General features: G+C 38.0%; 1 protein-coding gene across 10 annotated transcripts in view; it reads left to right on the forward strand.

Annotated features, from left to right (window-relative positions):
* Positions 1-21,307, forward strand: part of NRCAM (neuronal cell adhesion molecule) — a 147,729-nt gene that overhangs the window by 46,842 nt on the left and 79,580 nt on the right. For 7 of the 10 annotated variants that reach the window (XM_050982170.1, XM_050982182.1, XM_050982143.1 and 4 more), the window contains one exon: positions 18,639-18,748. The exons of 2 other annotated variants lie outside the window; for them this stretch is intronic. The gene's annotated coding sequence lies outside the window, so the exon portion shown is untranslated. Of the gene's footprint in view, positions 1-18,591; positions 18,749-21,307 lie in introns of all 10 variants that reach the window. One more of the 10 variants, XM_050982146.1, reaches the window with a different exon arrangement.

Genomic DNA, 21,307 nt, shown 5'->3' on the forward strand with positions numbered 1-21,307 from the left:
AAAAAAAAAAAGACCATTGAAGACTCTGAAAGGCTTTTTGGATGGTAAACAAGTTAAGGAAGCTCTGAAGTTCTTTGGCTTTGCTACTGGCTGCTCTTGCTCACCAGGATCCTGGCACCCTGTCACTGTGCCTTCATCGCCTCCATTGCTCCACTTCTCCTGTCAGGGAATGCCACCATACAATACATCCCCTGGGGCTAATTGGATGAGTGACAACCAGCCAGCTCCAAAGTGACAAGTGTTTGAATGCCTAATTGGGTCAGTGCACAGGTGCCTGCTCTTCATGAATGAGATGTTCTAGCTTTCCTCTGTGACGTTCTCTTGGTTCCTCTCATTTTTCCTACAGTTGTGAAACAAAAGTGTCAATACTTTGATGTGAGAGAAAAGGCTTTATCAAAGGAGAAGGTTGCTTTCCCATTGATTTCCCTGCTTTGGTTAAGCTAGCTTTACTGCTTGAGTACTGGCTGGAGGAGACACACAGAAATTCATTACAGTGACGGAAGTTTGCTTATACAAATGGACATTTCAGTAGATAATAAGGTGAATTATTTGACTGGTAATGACAAATACATTGCCTCAATCTCTGTGTTAGATGGTTCTCATACTGTTGAGACCTATGGGTTTGGGCATCAGAAAAAGTATAGGAAGGAAAAAGAACTTATTTTGTTGTATTTACACAATGAGACTTTTCCTTAGTCAAATAAACAACTTGCCTTCCTATAATGAAGTCAGACACAGACAACTGTTTTTTCTTATTGAAGGCTTGGTGTGTGCATAGAAAACAACTGACATTAAGCCCATAGTCTATATTACTTAGATTTTTTTTCCTTCCTTTTGTCTCTTCCACAAAGAACTATAGGATACCTGGTTAGAAAGGGTGTCTGGAGGTTGTCTTGTCCAACACCTACCCTGATCAAGTAAAGCAGCTTGCTGCTTGGACAGCTGTTGAACAACCATAGAGTAGAAAAGGGCTTTCTTTTGTTTAGGTGTAATTTCATGTTTTAGTTTGTGCCTATTGCCTTTTACCCTGTTGGGCACCACTGAGAAGTGCTGTTTACTCGTGTCCCCCTGAGGTATTTATACATGTTGATAAGATCCCTTGCAGCCTTCTCCAGGCTGGAGTCTCAGTGCTTTCAGGCTCACCATGTCAGATGCTCCAATCCCTTAATCATCCTGGCAGTCCTACACTGAACTGCACTCTGGGATGTTTGTTTGCTTGTACTGGGCAGCAATGAGTGGACACAACCCTTCTGGCATGTCTCAGCAGTGCTGAGTGGAGCAGAATGATCTTGATCCTGACCTGCTGACAGCATATTTTCCTAATGCAGCACAAGATGCTTTTGGCCTTCCCTGCTGCAATGGTACCCTGCTGGCTTATGGTCTTGCTTGGAGCCCAGGAGGACCCCCAGGTGTTTTTCTGCAAGGCCTCTTTCCAGCTGATCACCCCTCATCCTGTTCTGGTGCTTGGGGTTATTTCTCCCTAGGTGTAGGACTTTCCCTTTGTTGGACTTCATAAAATTCCTGTTGGTTTATGGCTGAGCTTTTCAAGGTCCCTCTGAGAGCCACCAGCTGGCCTGTGAGCTGCTCTTCCCAGTTGGTGTCATCAGGAAACTTGCTGAGAGCACACTGTATCCCATCATCCAGGTCATTAATGAACTAGTTCAATGGAACTGGCCCTAGTACTGATCCCTGGAGTACACCAGCAGACTTTTCTCTAGCTAGACTTCCTGCTGATCACAACCCTTTGAGCCCAGCAGTTCAGCCAGATTTCAGTCTATCTCACTGTCCATTTCTGTAGTCTGTACTTTATCACTTTGTCTATGGGGAATTTATGGGAGACCATGTCAAAAGCCTTGCAAAAGTCAATATAAACAACATCTGCTGCTCTCCTGTCACTCAGAGCCTGCCATTAGCTGGTTTGTTCTGCCCAGAGTGTCTCAGTCCCAGCAGGTGCTGCTGACAGGGAGGCTCCAGGAAATCAGTGTGTCTCCAGTTCAAGGTTTGTTTAAAACAATAGTCTCACTTTTGCTTTGGCTGACTTGAATGTGTGTCTCTGAAATAATGTTTTTTCATTGGTGTTTATTTAAAAGTGTGAAGAGAGTTATTTAAACAGAGTCAAGAGTTGTGAAGTCAGCTAGGTAGCTACTGTCAACACTGTTTGTACAACAACTGTTTATGTTCCTCACTGTCCTTACTAGTAAAAATACCTGCTGACAGAAGTGAAAAATAAAGAGAAGAAAAGGCTTAGCGTGGCATCTCACAGCTGTTTAAGATAAACAGACTGAAGAAAGGGTGCTTTTAATTGGAATTTTTAATTAATTGGAATTAAGAGGAATTGTTTATAATAACGGAAGTAAAATTTTTCAAGTTTACATTATTCCTCATAAAATTTTATTGTGAAAAATGCCCTCATTCTAACAAGGCTGGCGTATCATCTAGTTAAAATTAAGAAACTTGATAGGAGAAATTGTCTGGAAAAGAGAAGCATATTTCAGTAACCTAGTTTCCTAACATCAGCAAAGAAAGGATTCGTATTCAAGAATCAAAATGTAAGCATTTTATATTACAGAAGTTATCTCTAGAAATCAGAGACATTTTTAACAGATTGGAAAATGGAAGTGTCTAGAAAGAGAACTCTTCTATTTTAATTTCTGGAATTTATATATGTTAAAAATACCTCTCAAGGCTTTCATTTATTGTTAATAAACTGATATATTCCATAAATGTGTTTACAGCTAAAAAGAGTTTTAACAGAAGTAGCTGTAACTCATGCAGGGATCACAGCCACTCTAGTTCTACTGAAACCTGCCCAAATTCAGTAGGTGTGTGGTGTCTAGGATAATTTTGGTGTTCATATAGAACATTAGGTTTTGCCCAGCTTTTTTTCTCACTTCATAATCTCTGATTTCCTCATATACAGAGTAAATTAAGTGGACCTCTTAATCACTTTTTCCTTTTTTAGATGTCTTGCTATGTGTTTTTTCAGTATATTAAAAAGGACGGTATGTAAGTTGTGAGTTTCCTGAGTTTCTCAGCCACTGATAATACTGAGTTTCTCAGCCACTGATGCATGCTCATTTTACAAGAATTTTGGGTGATGACTTCCATGGTATCCCTACATCACTGCAAATTTGAGTCTGTTCTTGTGGGGAGCTGTACATGCTATAAAGAAATACTTTTATAACTTTTTTTTTTTTAAGATAATGTTAATAGGGGAGGGATGGTAAAAAAAAATAAAAGAAACATTAAACCAAGTTTTATTAGTTTGAAACTTTCTGGATCACTAACAGCAACAATTAAAAGCATTTTAAATGTTATGAAGTCTGTTACATGCTTCTAAATATTCAATCAAGCATTTTCTGAGTGTGTCACTAGTTAGAAAGAGTACCAAAAGCTTCCAAAGTTGACAGTACTCTCTGTAGCTGATTCTGCTTTAATTACAAGACAACTCCTAAATTACATCTAGTTCTTGCTTAGTTAATACTTCAATAGCTTGGGTGTATCTTTGTTTTATAAAGAAGCATGGAGGGAAAATAGAGGAGAGGTATTGAAACAGTAAAGTTTATAAATCTGACACAATTTAGACAGAGATACTGTATGACACAAAAGATGAGCTTACAAAATCATTTAGAAAAAGACTCCTGGAAGGGATTACAGCAAAACATAAAGAACAAAGGGTAACAATTCAACACAGAGAGGGATAAATTTGTGTGTTTTAAATCACTGTTGGGTTTTAAATCACTATTTTTTATTACTGTCTGTAATAAAGGAAAAAAAGACGCAGTTTATTGTTTTTATTGTAAATTTTTGAAGAGTTAGAAAATATAATCAGCATACATAATATTACGGGATAATCTGGATAGATTTATGCATCAGAAAAATGTAATGGATGGAATGAAGGCAGAAAATGTTGTGCATTTTAATGCCTGGAGGCTTCAGCCTTTGCTGAAGGCTGATGTTGTTTTGCAGAGTCTAAATGACCCTTTCATTATCTGAATATTCTTCTAGTGTTTTGCAGCAGGACTGTATCATGTCTAAAGGTATGTGAATATTTAAGTGACTGATACAATATAGATCTTCATTTTAATTTTGTACTATTTCTATCAAGGAATTAATATTCTAAAAGCATTAAGACAGCAAAGTCACTTGTGTGTTATGGATTTAGCTACATGTTCTATGCAACAAAATGTTCATCTTATCAGTGTTACAGATTTGTAGTACATGGAGAGGTATCTGGAATGTGTGGATTTATTTCTAAACAAGTATTATGCTAGCAAATCTAGATCTGTGTTTTAGGTAGAGTGAATAAGGCAAGTAGTGTGCTGTAACTAATTTCTCCCTTCTCTTAATTTCCCAATAAATTTCTATGTCAGTTAGTTCTCCTGGATCAGAACCATACAGTAGCACCAGGGAAAGGCACAGAATGGATAGAAAGTAATTTACTGCTGAAAATACTAGTAATTGTTCCACTGAATGGGCTTTAATCATAATTTTGCTGCAGTCTTCAAATTCTGAACTATGTTTTGTTGATCAATCTCTAGGAAAAAATACCAGCCCTTCACTGGGATCGGAATTGCTTATGATTTCAGAGCCTCAGTTTTTTCTGAGTAAACTAAAACAACTTTCTGAAACTTGCAGAATTGTTCAGAGTAGCCAGGTAGAAGCTGCATTTATTCTTTATGGCCCTCACTGCTCCCAGCAGGACACTGTGTATGTCACCCAGAATTAATTCCTCAGTGACCCCTATTGTCTTCAGAGGAGGATGGGGCTGGGGCCTGATCTCAGGACAGTTTTCCATGAGGCTCCTTGCTTCTTCAGTAGAGGAATTTGGCCTATTTGCAATTCAGAAGCTCATCAGGGACAGAGGAGAAGCACCTCTAGTATCTCTGGCTTGTTTTTGTGAACAGAAGGAGCACTGTTGTTGCACTCCAAATATGCATCACATGTGCTTCAGCTTATAATAACAATTTTGCTTCATTACAATTCTTAAGGCTTATTTTTAATTAAGACTGAAATAATGCCACTAAAGTTAACCCTTCATGATGATGTATTCCAGCACCATTAGCCTGAGTATCTTTTGTGTAAAAGTCTTGATTTTTCTGAATTGAAAATTAAAAGAATATTCACTAAAATATTAATAATAAAATGTGTCATGAGTGATTAACAGCCAGTAGTCTAGCATAAACCTTTTTTTTTTTTTTTTTTGTAGAGGACTTATTTCCAAACAACAAACCCTAAATGAATAATTCATTCTATGCTAGGCATTACTGCATCTCAGTGGTACCTCAGTTTACATTTTCCTGACAGATAACATAGTTTCCAGAACTGCATGAGTCATATAGAACAGTACAGTGAAATTAAATCAGCACTTTTAGGATTTTTTTGCTGAAGTTATTTGGCATTTTCTTTTAAAATAAATTATTCTGGTTTAACCTCCATATTTTCTGTCTTGTGAGAGAGTCTTTTTGTTTCACTATTGACAATTATTTATTTTGAATATGAGACTCTACAATTGTTTCAGTTACTTTAAAAAAAAAGTTGTTATTTTGCTAACTTCACGGTCCTCTGCACTATATTTCTTATGTGGAGTCATTTGAACCTTGCTGACCTGAAATGTGTGCTACATAGTCAAGTTGGAGGACCTGCCAAGAATGGAAGGGGGCTGAATAACTGCAGAAGTTTAAATTTCTAAGAAGACACATATTCAAACAGGAAACACTTTAGTTGTATTGCTAATGTAGTTGGACACTAATTATCTGAATATCTCAGTTCTCAGATGTACTGTTCCAGTAGAATGTCAGATTCCACTGAGAATGGTGAGAGCTTCTACTTCCTGTATATGGCTGTATTTACTTAGTAAATTTCATCCATTCAAATATTGATTTTTATGACTGAATGGCAACTCTGCCCTCCCTGCTGACTGTGGAAAGATGAATTTCAGGCTGTTTGCCCGGGAGTCTCAGGGCTGATCTACGCCTTGGAAGTTTTGTTGGCAATTTACTGGGCCATTAAATTCCCAGGAAGTACTTCAAAGGAAAATGGATCTTTGGCTGGCAGGAATGGATGTTTTCCAGCCAAAGAAAAGAGAAAAATGTTGCAAGAAGATTTAAACCCTGTAGGTATATATTAAATAACCTCCCACTAACTCTCAGTTCTTTCTTCTAGCTCAAGTGTGTTCAGACAGGTTTCTCCAGCAGCTCTCAGGCCACACAGGTTTGGAAGGCATTGAATCCTTCACATCTGGAACAGCAGACCGCAGGAGGATGATCTGCTTCCACCCATTAATGTCATTCAAGTCGTTGTAAAAGTTATGAAGTAGAACCCTGTATTGAATGATGGTGTGGAATAGCATAAAGCAACCATTCATCCAAACAGTATTAGTTGCCTTGGACTGCTTGCAGAGCCCTGAGGAATCTGACAGCTTCAGTTCATGCTAATTAAATGGATTAAGTTTCCTACCATTTATTTTAACATTTTTTTTTCACGACACTTCTCCATGTCTCATTGATTCAGGTAGTAGAGTGTTTGTTGTTGAAAGAGTAGACAGTAGTTTGTAGGTTTTGGGCCTCTAGGATCCTTTCCAGAACAATGAGGTGGTTCAGGAATGTGGAAAAGGGATATATTCATGAATGATATTAGTTGATATAAAACGCTGGAAAGACACAAAATATTCATGCAGCCTGCAGATATTAAAGTAGTTGTAGGATTTAATGGGAACTATAAAAGAGTTATTTCTCTACATTAACATTTGAATCTTGTTTCTTTCCTTACACAGTTGCCACAAAACACTACCTGGTGTAAAATAAGATTGGGATTCTCAACATTTTCACCTGAATGTGGCTGTCAGCTTTTAACTTAGTTTTTAAGTAAGCTTTTAATAGAAAGCTTTTGTAAAACAAATTTGCTCACTACGGAAGTATCCTTTGTTTAGGCAGATGAAAATTAACACAAGTCAAGAAAAGCTGATGGAGCATTTTTTGACTTCTTTTGGAATTGATGCAGGAAAGTGATGAATAGCTTATGCCTAAACTATAAGGAAACTGGATCCAAGCCTGTTCTTTTTAAAACCAAAGTAGTTCTTCCAAGATATTTGATGCTAATTTGCTGGTGTATCTAAGAATTTATGAAGAGGATTTTGATAGTTGATTCTTCATACTGCTATTCCAAAAATTGTACAGATAACCTGTATGAAGTTGCAGGAGGATTTGTCATTGATGCAAGGTAATTTTCATTGATGTAACTGTTTCACTTAAAGGTACAAGAAGAATTCTTAGTTTTATTCTCCTCACAAGCACCTTGTAACAGAGTCTGCTCTTTAGCAAGTGGGACAGAGCACTTATAAGGACCAGAAACAGCTTCCACAAAACAGAAACTGATGCATCAGAGGTTCCTGTTAGAGGGCAGCCCTACACAAGATGATACCTGGAGTTTGACACACAGTGTACTCCATATTTTTTTGCTGTACTTCATAAAAGCAGTTAGGTTTTTCTTGAGTGCAGAGTCCCAGCTTATGGAGTAATAGAAGCTCCTGAGAGTCTCATGATTAGGGCCTTTTGCTAGCTTAAATATGAAATGCTAAAGGCCTACTGTACAGTTTTCCTCCTACTCTGTAGCTATATGAGCACTGGGACAGGCTCCCTATGGAGGTGATCACAGCACCAGCCTGTCAGAGTTCAAGAAGCATTTAAACAACACTTCAGGCACATTGTGGGATTCTTGGGACTGTCCTGTGCAAGGCCAAGAGTTGGACTTGATGATCTTAGTGGGTGCCTTCCAACTCAGCATGTTCTATGAATATTGGTGTGATTCTACCAAACTAATGTGCAAAATGTTGCTGCATCCTTTTTCCATATTCAAAGTCATTATATGTTCTCATCTCTGCACAAAAGTTTTGCAGTTCTCTTTTCTGGTTCTATGCTGATATAATAGTATTTTAAACTCAGGAGAAAGAATTCAAAAACTTCCATTAGTTTCTGTTGTCTAGGTAGGTATTTCCTCACTGAGATAACTAGCTGTTTGAATACTATGCAAAAATGTGTCTTTTGTGTTCACTATAATAGGGGACAAAGATGCCCAAACCAGCAATGTGAATTATTCTTCTTATGGTGTTCAGTGCTTGAAAACCTGTGTCTGTTGTTTCTGGATTTGGTCCAAGGTGTTCAAGTAGGATCTTGTGTTTCATGTATACAGTATTTCATCTTCTCAGCTTGTTCGTTGTCAAGTCTTTACAGATCCCTGAGTCCCATAGGGTCCAGCACCAAATGACCTAACCAGTCAAAACCAAGGTTTTCTTCCCTGGAAAAGCACAGATAAGCACATGTACAAACACTGAGTTTCAGATTGTAGCAGCAAATGCTCCTGCTCCCATGGTTGTTCTTGCAGCTGCAGTAGCACATCTTCTCTTGGGAAGGTTCAGCTCTTCTCCTACGCCTGTTGTTCACTGGAAGGCTCTGCTGGAGCTCTTGCCTTCAGGAGAGCTTCAAGAAGAGCTATAGTAGAAGAAGTGAGCCTGTGAGAGAAAGGTTACAAAGAGCACAGGCTTAGGGCCCAAACAGGCTGTAGGGCAATATGTTGTGTGTGCTCTGTACCTTGACAGGTGTCAGCAGTTATCTCTGTTATCTGTGCAGTTACCATCCTTGTCTGCCTGGTGCAGTGACTGACTGTGACATGTTGTGTCTGACAGCGGCTTCTCTGCGAAGCCTGTGAGATATGGTTGGCACAGCACCTTTGATCTCAGGCCCTCTGTTGCACCCTGCTTTCTTCTCACAGACCTCAGGAAAGCTGATTGCTTGACCTGCACTCCACTCCTAAATTTAAATCACGTTGGTTCAACACACCTTCCATTTTGTCTCCAGGAGGAACCCATTTTGTACCAGGTTGTGTAACTCCTTTGTTACTTGTGCTTATCCAGGTGATCACCTTATTTGTCTTGGATGCATTCATGTCTAATTGAACTTAGCAGCAGAATTCCTATTGACATTACTAAGTTAGGATATAATTCATTACCTTTGGGTGTCTGTGGTGAGGTTGCATTCCTGGTGATATATGAGAACTGATAGAATTAGGTTCAGAATATTTAATTTACTTCTCTAGTTGATTTCTTGAAGCTCTCTTCATCTGTACTAGTCTACACAACTAAGTAGATCCATACAAAGATGGCTATGCTTTTTTTCAGCATAATTACTTAGAAAGCAGAGTGGCCATGGTGGGCTATGGAAAGCTTTCTGTGACACATTGTGTTCTGATTTAGCTTGGAGAAAGTTCATTTTTTTTCACAGAGACAGTATGGGGCTGTCTGTTGGATTTGCGCTGAATGCAGTGATGGTAACATAGAGATGTTTTTGGTACTGAAGAGAAGGGCTTACACAGACCCAAGGCCTTTTCTGCTTCTTGTTCTGCCAGGAAATTGGAACTGCCTGGGAGGTTGGGAGGAGATGCAGCCAGGACAGGTGACCCCAGCTGACCAAAGGGAGATTCCATATGGCATCATGCTCAGTATATGCAGAGGGGGGAAGGAGGAGGAAGGGGGGCAATATTTGGAATGATGGTGTTTGTTTTCCCCAGTAACCATTACATCTGGTGGAGCCTTCCTGGGGATGGCTGAAAATTGCAGAGCAGTGAATTAATTCCTTTTTGTGCTTTCCATGGGTTTTGCTTTTCCTATTAAACTCTCTTATCATGTGTACATCTAAGGATAGAAAACTGAAAGTTCTGACCCTAAACTTGTTGGGCAAAGGCAGGAAGAAGGACCTCAGCTTTCAACAGAACTGAGGTAAAATCTCACTGACCCTATAATGTAGCTGTGTGGGCACTATCATCAGAGGGGAAAAGTGCTTGCAACATCACTTGGCATTCACTTGGGATCAGTATTAGAATAGTACAAAGTAGTAGGTGATTTCAGACTTCTAATTAAACACCAGGGATTGCATTCCCTCTGTTTCAAAAGGTGAAGTCTCATATTTGTGATATTAAAAAATTATGCTTTTTTCTGCAACCCTTGTAAGTCTTTTGTGAAGTAGACTATTACATTGCAAAAGCATCTGTGGAGCATCTACACTTTCAGGCTTTTATTAAATGGTTAATCTATATGGGATTTGTGGAATCCAAAGCAGAAACATTGTTGAAAAATGCATGCTGAGGAAATCATAATCTCATGTATCCCACAGAGGCTTTTGGTTTTGTTTTGGGATTCATGAACTCTCGTGGGCCTTCTAAAAACTAGCAGATCTGAGTACTGTAACAGCTCAATAATGTAATCTGTCTGGCATCAGGAACCCTCTTTTGCAGAAGCTAAGTGTCTTTTGATATGTGATGTGGTCCCATAATGTTTTAAAGCTCTCTGGCTTCACCAGAGAGTAAATGACTGAGTATCAGCAGTTTGTAAAGCCTTTTAATACTGCTGAAAGAATAGATAATGACAGTGTACAGTTCTGGAACAAAACAATAAAGACTGGGATATACAAAAGTTGATGGCCACTTAGATTCTAAAGTAATTACAGTTCATGTGGTTTTGGCTTTTACGGCTTTTGAGTATAAATTCTTTTTCTTTTTGTTGAATTTCTATGAAGTGTTATTCAGGAAACACATTTCTGCAAAAAAACCGTCAAATGTTTAGCCACAGAAAGCAAAAACAGTTCTTTGAAATCTGTCATCTAGTCGTCTGTCTGTAAATTCATTAGTTTTTGAAATGCCACCAAAGCAGACATGAATTAAAAAGGAAAAAAAATGTTTTGAAAGATGATATATCCTTCTCATGTTAAAATTTATACACGAGTTTTGTAAATAAATTACTGACCTAATCTAATGGCAAGATAACAGAAGAAATTGAATATTTGTCTGGCAAAATACAAAAAAAATTTGAATCCATTAATTACTCATGAAATGCTTTTGTTTTGTAATTCCTTTAAAGCAAATCACGATAGTGTAGGAAAAAGGATGGACAGACTGTCTGGGAACAGTAGAAAGTCTCTTGTGTCTACCTACTGCAATGTACTCTGCCAAGTGGCAAAAGGAAAGGCTCTTCCTACTGTCACTGCCAGTACCTCTGTACAAGAAATGTGCTTTCTTCCATCAAGAAAGGTTAACATGATTTTCATTGCATTCTGTAGTCAGTAAGATCGTGTGTAAATTAATTTTGAATTTCTGAGTACAGTACCTTTAAACCTGCAACTAGCTTAGTAGAAAGCTTCCTGCAGAAGTTCATGTGCCCATTGACATCCTTCTATTATTGTTAGGAATGCATGCAGTACTTCTTTCATGTCTAAAGTACCTGTCCACCTTTAGAGAACAAAATAAATGATTATTTATTGTTATGAGATGGAGCTTCCTGATGCTGATAGACTGACTTAGCTACTCCCTTTGTCTTGACAAAGCTAAACTGAGCTAAATGCTTTTCCACTCAGAAACATTTGTCTATTTCTCTACAGAGAAACCTCCAAACAAATAAAGGATTCCTACAGATTTGAAAAGATGACAGCTGGCATGTGTGTGCTCACTGACAATGCTGAAAGAGAGGGAGAAGCTTAAACAGAACCTGAAAAGTGTCAGTGGCCTGGGCAAAGTGGAGGCAGTGAGCTGCTCTGCTGGGGTGCTGCCTGAAAAGGCCATGAAGCTTTGAGCACAAAAATAGCACTGGATTAATTTTTGAAAGCATGTCACATTGGACTCCCATAGATGAATTAAATGTGGTTTTAAAATCTCCTTTTTGGAATAACCTACACAGTGAGATGCCTCTTGGCCAGCATTCATGTCAAAAGCAGTATTTGTCTTCTTTTACTCTTCTGGAAGTTCCTTTTTTTCTTGTTTTTTCTTCCTAAAAGGATACCAGCAATTGAAATGAAATTAGTAGCCAGAATCTTCTGCAAATCTTTATTCTCCTATGAGATTTTCTTTAACATGGCACACAGTTTAGTTATTTGACAAAAATAGATTTTAAATTCTGATATTAGCTCAATGAGTTCTGGTGGAGAATGTTGAGTTAATTCTCCCTCTTTGTCACATTCCAGAATATTATATTAACCTAGCAAATTTTCTGTCAATGTTCTGTCTTTCCTTGTATCCCTTTTCCATTAATACCTTAAATATATTTTTTCCTATTCCTTTTCAATAGTTGATTTGACTATTGGGTAACAATAGTATAATTTGCAAAATATTGTGCAAATGGAAAAGCTGTGGTGTGCCAGAAGTATTTAAGATTCAGTGAGCACAGAAATTGCAATCAGGGTGGTTTTTAAAGAAGTGTACTTGTCAGAGTAACAAATTCTCATTACGTTGAGAAATATACCTCTCATTTGTGACAGGATGGACTAAATATTATTTTTGTATGAGTGCATATGTGTATATATATACACACATATATTATTAATTTTATAAGTATATAATGTTCGTAACTTTGTCACTTATACCATAATTTTTATAGAAAAATAGAATGGTTTGGGTTGGAAAGGTCCATGTGCAGGGACACTTTACACTAGACCAAGTTGCTCAAAGCCCCATCCAGCCTCTCCCTGAACACTTAAGGGATGGGACGTCCACACTTTCTCTGGGCAACCTGTTCCAGTTCTTCTTCACAGTAAAGAATAGCTTCCTAATTTCCAATCTAAACCTACCTTCTTCCAGTTTAAAGTCTCTCCCTCTTGTCTTGTCAATACTTGCCCTTATAGAGTCCCTCTCCAGCTTTCTTTAAGGCCCCTTTTGGGAACCTGTAAGTCTCCCTGGAGCCTTCTCTTCTTCAGGTTGAACAATCCCAATTCTCTCAGCCTGTCTTCACAGGAGAGGTGCTCCAGCCCTCTGATCATCTTAGTTACCATCCTCTGGACTTGTTCAGACAGATGCAGATCATTCTTGTGTTGGGGACACCAGACCTGGATGTAGCACTCCAGGTGGGGTCTCGTGAGGGCAGAGTAATAGGGGGGAATCACTTCCCTTGCCCTGCTGCCCACGCTGCTTTCATGCAACCCAGGACACGTTTGGCTGTCTGGGCTGCAAGTACCCATTGCTAGGTCATTGCCAGCTTCTCAACACACCCAAGACCTTCTCTTCAGGCCTGCTCAGTCTGTTCTCTGCCCAGCCTTTACTTGTGCTTGGGCTTGCCCTGACCAGGACATTGCACTTGGCTTTGTGGAGCTTCATGAGGTTTGCACAGACCCAGACCCACCCCTCAAGCCTGTGAAGGTCCCTCTGGGTGTCAGCCCTTCCCTCCAGCACGCTGACCACACCCCAGAGCTTGGTGTCACCAGCAAACCTGCTGAGGTGCACTGGATGCCACTGTCCATGCCACTGACAAAGATGTGACAGAGTCCTGGTCCCAGCACTGACCCCTGAGGTACACCACTTGTCACTGGTCTCCACTTGGATATTGAGTCATTGACCACAACTCTCTGAATGTGGCCATCCAGCCAATTCCTTATCCACTGAGTGGTCCATCCATCAAATCCATTTATCTCCAGTTTAGGGATAAGGGTGTTGTGCAGGACAGTGTCAAATGCTTCACACAAAGCCCAGGGAGATGATGCCAGTTGATCTTCTCCTGTCCATTGATGCTGTCCTATTGTTTGTCAGGCACAGTTTTCTCTTAGTGAAACAATGTTGACTGTCACCAATCACCTCCTTACCATCCATGTGTCTTAGTATTCTTTCCTGGAGATTCTACTCTTCACCTCAAGACTGAGGTGAGACTGACTGGCCTGTGGTTCCCTGGGTTTTCTTTTGCTTCCTTTTGTAAAAGTGAGGGTTATATCTCCTCCTTTCCAGTCAGTGGGAACTTAACTGGGCTGCCACAGCTTCTCAGATATGATCGAGTGTCTTAGTCATAATTTTTCTATCTTTAGAAATAAAAGCATTCAGATACAAAATTTATGCTATTTATAAAATACATTCTGTTAAATGTATGTGAAGATGATGCTATGTTAGAATTATTTTGCAGGAAACTGCATACATTGGTGTGTGGTAGTTGCCTACACTTTCTTGAATTATTTTATTCCCAGTAAACCAAATACACTAATTTATTCAAGTACATTTTAAAAGGTCAGTGGATATAAAACTCAGTCAGGGAAATCCAATAAAAGCTTGACATTCCTTTTTATATGACTTACAGAGTCTGCAGAATATATTGCTTCACTTCAGAATTAAAAATTCACATATCTAACAGCCTACACTAGGAGCAATGCTGCAACTCATTAGAAAGAAATACAAAGACATGCTTTGAATCATAAAGATGGGGAAAATAAAATGCCAATGTTTTTTAATAAAAATGTACAGTGAAATTTCTAAATGCATCTGTCATCTTATGAAAAGTGTCTGAGACATGGTGAGAGAAAAATCAGTATGGATTTTATCGGCTGCTCTTCTGCTCTTGTGATACAGACATGTCACAGGAAGTATGTGAAGGAAGGAGACCCAATTCTGTTCTCTTCTTCCCTGCGTGCTTCAGAAGAAATTCTGCTCAGAATAGTACAATTCTGTGCATGTGAAGCAATATAAATAAAGTAGAACTCAGTGCTCTTTTTAGCCAGATTGTTACAACTGAAGTCAGTTTTTTCTGAGGTAGAAATTTTAGTGCAGGATTTTTCATGTTAGGAAAAATCCTGCACTAAAATTTCATGTTTAGGATTGTTTGTGACATCCAGCAGCTGAATGTATTTAAACCTGAAGGTTTTACAATCTGGACGGAAATGGCATGCTGTAGTGCAAAGTAGTTTAAAAAGAAAGTATGGCTGTGAATCCCAGACACATGGAGAAACTGTGTCCTTGCTGAAGGTCATGGAGAAGAATGTCTGAATGAAAGTCATTCAGAATAACCTGTTCAAAATACTGGATGGCTGATTAGTCTGAATGAAAAAGCCAAGCATAAACAAAATTTGAAGACTGTGACAGAATTCCTTGGGAAAAGCAGTAAGTCTGCAGTTCTGTGAACTTCTTGCCATAGCAAAGTAAGTGAAAAGAAAGCCTGTTTTGGGAGGCTGTCTTTGAGGAACATATTTTAACTTTTATGTACTTGGTAGTGATTTGAAAAATCAGTGGATGTTACTGACTCACTGTTCACTGAGTCAGATGGATTAAGTCAGAGATACTAGGTTCTTTATTTGAGTTTTTAAAAATTATTGTTGCATAACTATTTTCAGATGTTTGACTCTACTTCAGAAGAAATTGTCCTTGGCTTCGCAGAGTGTTGCTTGCCAATGCTTAACTAGGAAGGAACAGAGTCAGTGTAGAGCAATGGGAATATGTCAGTATTACATTCACCTTACATCCACGACGACTTAGGCTGGGGATACAGTTTCACATGTTGATTTGCCTTGTTTAATTTCAGGCTGTTATCCCAAAGAGGTAGTTCCTTTGAGGAAATCCCTGGCATGTCAAAACCTAATCTTTTCTTGCAGAGGTTTGCTGTCTTTTGGATCAATAAACTGATGTAGCTCTCTCAGGATGCTACAATTTTTAAAAGTGAGGGAAGAGGGCAGGAGCTTGCAGTGAGGAGCAGAAGAGCTCAGGACCTCTTAATATCTTCTTGACAGCTACTTCTCTTTAGATCAGAACAAGTCTAGTGGGAAAATCCACCCTTAAATAAAGTACCAGCTTTTTCATTTAAGTAAAAGGAGATGCTGGAGAGACCACTAAGTTCTGTTCTTGCCAAAAGAAGGGAGTATAGCCAGTGAATGGGTGGCCCTAATTCCACCCCTTCACACAGACACAAAGGTTCTGTTTTAATTTGTGGAAATAACTTCCCTACATAATCTGCGACTCCACCCAGCCACCCAAAGAAAAGTCATTGTTCAAGTCTGTGAACCTTCCTTTTTTCATACCAGGAATTGTTTAGGGTATATGAAAGATTTAAGTACTAAAAAGTACCTTCTGATAAAGTACTTCAATGATCAAGAGATTACACTAATTGCTAGCAAATAAAGGAGAAACTACTATTCTAACCTGGCCCTTAATGCTTTTACAGTAGCAAAACCAGTTGTATAGATGAGTTCATTTATAGACCCAGCAGTCGAGTTCATTCAGATTTACTTTTATTTGTTTTCTGAGCTCAGAGTTTTGAATTGGGGGATTTTTTTGGTGCAGGTGTCTTGAATTGAATACACTGAAGTAGATCCTTTTGTTGAAATAATAGTTTAAATACACTTCTGTCCATTTTAAATATTTGAGTCTTTCCTTCCTCTTTCTGTTTTCCCCATGACATTCAATATCTCTGCCAAACCACCGTAATGATTTAGGGTAAACTTTCTCTGATTAAATATGTGAGAAAGCTTATGTGTGAAGTTCAGAGAGTCTTGGTCATGCCAATCTTGATTTTATGTCTGGAAATACTGGTTTTTGACATTAAACAAAAGGTGTATCATACTTTTCCCAGCATGTACTGATGTGAGTACATCTTGCAGCATTGAAAATAGCCAAGATTATCAGCAGCTGTGGAAAAAAAAGGAATGTAGTTTAATTAAGCAGAAATTTATTATCTTACCTGGCAACAACCCAGCAGCAAGCATTATATGTGAAAATGCATTTAATTGGTTGGACCCAGCCTTATGCTGGGAACTCACTATCAAGATTAAAGAAGAGTGGGAAAAGATCTTATTTCATCTTTACCTTCTCCATGATTTCATGAACAATGCTTCCAAGTGACTCCTTTTAAAGAAACCAGCTCCTGTTACAGAATGAGTTGTGAAGTTAAAAATGCAACATGAGGATGAATGCAGAGATCCCTGTGATGCACTGTGAAAACTTGTCCACATTTTTAAAACAATGATATGGAGTACAAAAAGCCTGTTCCACTAACATTTCATATGTGAGAAAACCAGACTCTTAAAGGAGACACATATTTTTTCCTTTTCTGCTATTAGAGTTTATAGGAAAAGTATTCGTATGTCCTGCTGAAAATCCCCAAATATGTTGATGCCTGTTTTCTGCTTTTTTTCTCTGGGAAGAGGAATCTTGCAATGGTTTCTTTGCTCATTGCTGTCTAGTGACTGTTGCACAGGCAGCCAATGTGATATAACCCCTTTCATAACTTTGATCCTGTTCTGTATAAAAATCAGTGCAAAACTCCAACAAAACAGAGAAAACCCCAGCCAAACCCACAAATGTAGAAAACCTCAACACATTTCCCACACCCCCATCCTTAGAACTTTTTTATCTGTCTTGAATGAGAAATATTGTTTTCATGCATTTAGAGATGAAAGTTGATTTGTTGCCTTAAATTTGACTCTGACAAGAAGGAAAGCTTTAATTTCAAGTTAAATGCTGCCTGGAAAATTTGAACCTAACTGAATTGTAGAATATAGTTAGTAATTTAACTTCTTTAGGCTAGAAACTGGTGAACTACTTATCAAATGATTGCAGTGAAGTAGCTTGAGTCAAGTTCCTGTAAGGAAAGATGGAGGACTAGGAGAGGGGCTGCCCTAATTTTGCAGCCTGGATTTGCCAGCCAGTCTTAGCTATTGTAACTAATTTCTGTGTGAGTGCATTATTGATCTATTATTTTATTATTCTGACTGTAAGAAAAGCAATATTTCAAACCCTCTTCTTCAGTATGAGGCAGACTGTTCTTATTCAAGGTCTGATGAAGGTTTTTTCCCATGTTGGGCTTTATTTCCCATCACCCTTTCTCAGCACAGATGGCTGCACTCAGCAGTGTGGAGAATAGCTTTTCTGTCAGTCTGGTGGTGCTGCCTGGCTTACAGGTTTTGTGAAGGAAGGGAAGTCAGGCCCTTTCTGCCTTCTAGAAGGAATGGTGCTTAGGAGAAATCAGGGTTGGGAGGATGGGATGCAGGAGGGATGCAGTCCATTCACAAGTGCTTGTCTAAGGAAGGTCTTGTCTTGGTTTCTTGCTCCCTTTTGGAAGGAGGGCCTCCAGTTCTGTAGTGTGCTCACGTGGTGGCACCTTGATAAACATCAGGAACCTCCCTGGTGGGTAGAGCTGCCTTTTTGTTTGTGCTATGTCCACGTGGTCTGTGAAGCATTTCCCAGGAGCCCTACCTTAGGTTTCAACTTCTTCCCATAGATCATATGGAAAGTCTGGTCAGACATCCCCATTTCCATATGTTTTGATTTCCAGAAGTACTGCTTTGAGATACATTATTCTTTTGAGCAAATCTGAATTGGGAATTGAAGCTGTGGAACCCTAGGGAATAAACCCTGAAGGGAAGTTAAAGGTGAGACTGCAAACCAGGCTGGTTTCAGAGATGTAAGAATGGAAGATCAAAAATTACTTTCTTCCCTATGGTGCAGTAGTTTCTACATGTCCTTACAGACCCAATTAAAATAACATTTGATTAAAATGAATACAACAAAGCACAGTTTTTAGAGGTACTAAATCTCTGGATAAATTGAAAAACCACCAAAATTTAATTATATATTAAACATTAAAGAGTACTTTCTGGTCTTAGTTATATTACAGTTTCTCTGGTGTATAAGCAGTAAGGCAATTTAATGTAAAATTAAAAATCTTGGGACAGCAGCTTCTTTCTCAACTCAAATTAGCATGTCTGAGAAAATAATTTTGGCCTTTAATGTTGATTTATAGCAATATTTCATTCTTTATGTGCTGAAATCCAAAACAGTGTTATGTTAATATGGCTGTATGACCTGCAGGTGTTGCTTGAGAGTGGAGTGAACAGTCCTTTGTATTTTCTTTGAAGGATCAATATTTCAAGATGTGTGAAGGAGAAGGGTCTAACTGACAAGCTGCCTTGATGCACTGTTATTCTAACTATGACTGGATTGACTGAAAATTGCCTCAAAGATTAAGGTAATTTGTAAAAACTATAAAGCGTAGCCAAGTGCTTGAAGCAATCAAAGTTAATGAGGAGTGATTTATTTTCACTTTTAAGATGCCTTGACTGTTAAAGTTTCTTGAGTTTTTATTTCTGAAATGTTCATATTTGATACTGCATTTGCATGAAAAAGGTGCATTAGATGTTACAACTGCAAAAAAGATTAGAGCTGGCAAAATTGAATGAAATAATTTTTAATAGTTGTGCTGTGAGAAATTGCTCTTAGCTTATAATTGGTAATTGCAGAGAAATGAGATTTTCATTTTTTGTGTATGTCTAGAAATTGAGCAAATAACCTTCCTTAGGAAAAAATGGTAGTTTAGAAGGAAGATGTCTAAATAATTATAAACCAGTGCCTTTTCATGAAATAGGAATTCAATTCATTTCAGTGCTACCTTGTTTCTCTGCCTAGACTTCCTGTCATAACAAGCAGGTATTACTTTAGAAGCCTCATTGTGCAGTACAAATACTGTATATGTATATATGTAAATAAGCTCTTTTTATTTTTGAATTATTAAATGTACTCATTCTCTGTTGTGGATAAAATAATATGCTTATCTATTAGTCTATTAGTACCAATTTGCAATCTGGTTTACAAGTTCTGGAGTGAAGTGCTTTTGCAATATTAATGACAGAATTTCAAGAATTTTTTTTTTTTGCTATTTTTGGATTTTGTATTGTGTTTTCCTCTTGCAATGTTTTTTTTTCCTTCACCCTGAAGAATTATTCTGTAATTCAATATTTAGTATTTCGTGAGAGGATATCATATATGCTTGGAATGGTATTCATACGAGAGAGAGAATACTTCTAATGGAAAAAAGCTTTTTGTATCCATTGGTGTGACTGTGCAGAACTGTGATGGGCTTAATTGACACAGAAAAAAATACTGTTCTTGCAATGTGTGCTGTTTGCATTTGAGATTTTGATGTAAAGGATAAATTAGTTTTAAAAAGTCAAAGAAAATAGTAGTGAACATGGCAATATGAAAGAAATTCCCTTTATCTCCTCAGTGGTAATATGAATGTGAAATTCAAATGATTCTGTGAACAATGTAAATTTTTACATCAAAGTGTAATGTTTACTTACATAATAGATCTGAAGTCCTGGGTGAAATTTTTTTGTTTCATTAATGAATAGCATAGACATACAAAAAAAAAGAAAAAAAATGTTCCTAGTTAGGGAACAAACTGGATTAACTTCTTGATGAATAAATGAGCTTTTTTTACCCTTAAGGTTTAAATTAATGATTTTATAAAAAGGCATACTCAGGCTCTAGTTACTTGCTTTGTTCTATTCTGTTGCTTAAATTGCACCTGAAATTACGTTATTTCAGTGGTGTTAAATGCCTTCTCTGATTCTTTTAAATGAGAAGATGAAAATATTCTTAACATATAAAATGTATTTCAAATGAAAGAGCAACAGCATGGAAATGTAGGTTAGCACATCCCACTTAGGTTTCAGGTTTTTAATGATGTTCCAAAACTCTAATAGAGAGATGTAAGATTTATTGTGAGAATTAAGCCGCCGGGTTTTATTTTTGATACATTAAACTAAAAAATACATTCATTTAAAAGCCATACTAATCCTTTAACATCATGTTAGCAGAGAAATTGTTCACATTTACATAAATGTGAAATGCATGAAAATAGGCATTCATTTATGTTTTGGAATATATTCTCTTTTCTTGGCCTTTGATAATGAAGATACAAGAAAATGGCTGGAGAACAGAAAGTTAAAGATAGAACACATCTTAATCAAACCAAGATTTAATTACTCCAGATGAAGCCAGTCACAGATTTAATTGAATAACATTGGCTAAAGGAAGGATAAATACTAAAAATATGAATTCCAGTAAACTATTATCTTTTATTTGAAGTCTTCTCACTAAAATAACATAATAACATGGGTCTATCCATTTAAGCAGGTGTGGTTTAATAGTCAGTGTCAGTAAAACTGGCTAAAATCACATAGTTTCTTCTAAACAAGAAGAAAAAATATAGTAATAAATGGAAAGCTTTCTGGATAACAGTAGACTGTGTGGGGAAGTAATAACAGGTGCAATGCTGGTTCATCCAAAATGTGATCTGTGCTTCCAAAGTTTTGATCCAAGGTACTTACCCTGCTCTGAACTGAAAATGTTCATTTTTACAGAATAACAGTATCACAGAATGGGTTAGGTTGGAAAATGCCTCTAAGATCATCACATCCAGCCATTAATGCAGCACTGTCAAGTCTGCCACTAAACTGTGTCCCAAGGTGCCACGTGTACACATCTTTTAAATACCTCCAGGCATGGTGAATAAACCACTTCTCTGGGCAGTCTGTTCCAGTGCTTGGCTGCCCTTGCAGTGAAGAAATTTTTTCTACTATCCAGTCTAAACCTCCCCTGGCACAACTTGAGGCAATTTCCTCTTGTCCTATCTCATGTTACTTGGGTGAGGAGGCCAACCTCCACCTTGTTACAACCTCCTTTCATAAGGTCCCACTTCAGCCTGCTTTTCTCCAGGATAAACAGCTCCAGCTCCCTCAGCTCC

The sequence above is a fragment of the Serinus canaria genome, chromosome 1A (assembly GCF_022539315.1).
Source record: "Serinus canaria isolate serCan28SL12 chromosome 1A, serCan2020, whole genome shotgun sequence".
NCBI classification, from domain to species: domain Eukaryota; kingdom Metazoa; phylum Chordata; class Aves; order Passeriformes; family Fringillidae; genus Serinus; species Serinus canaria.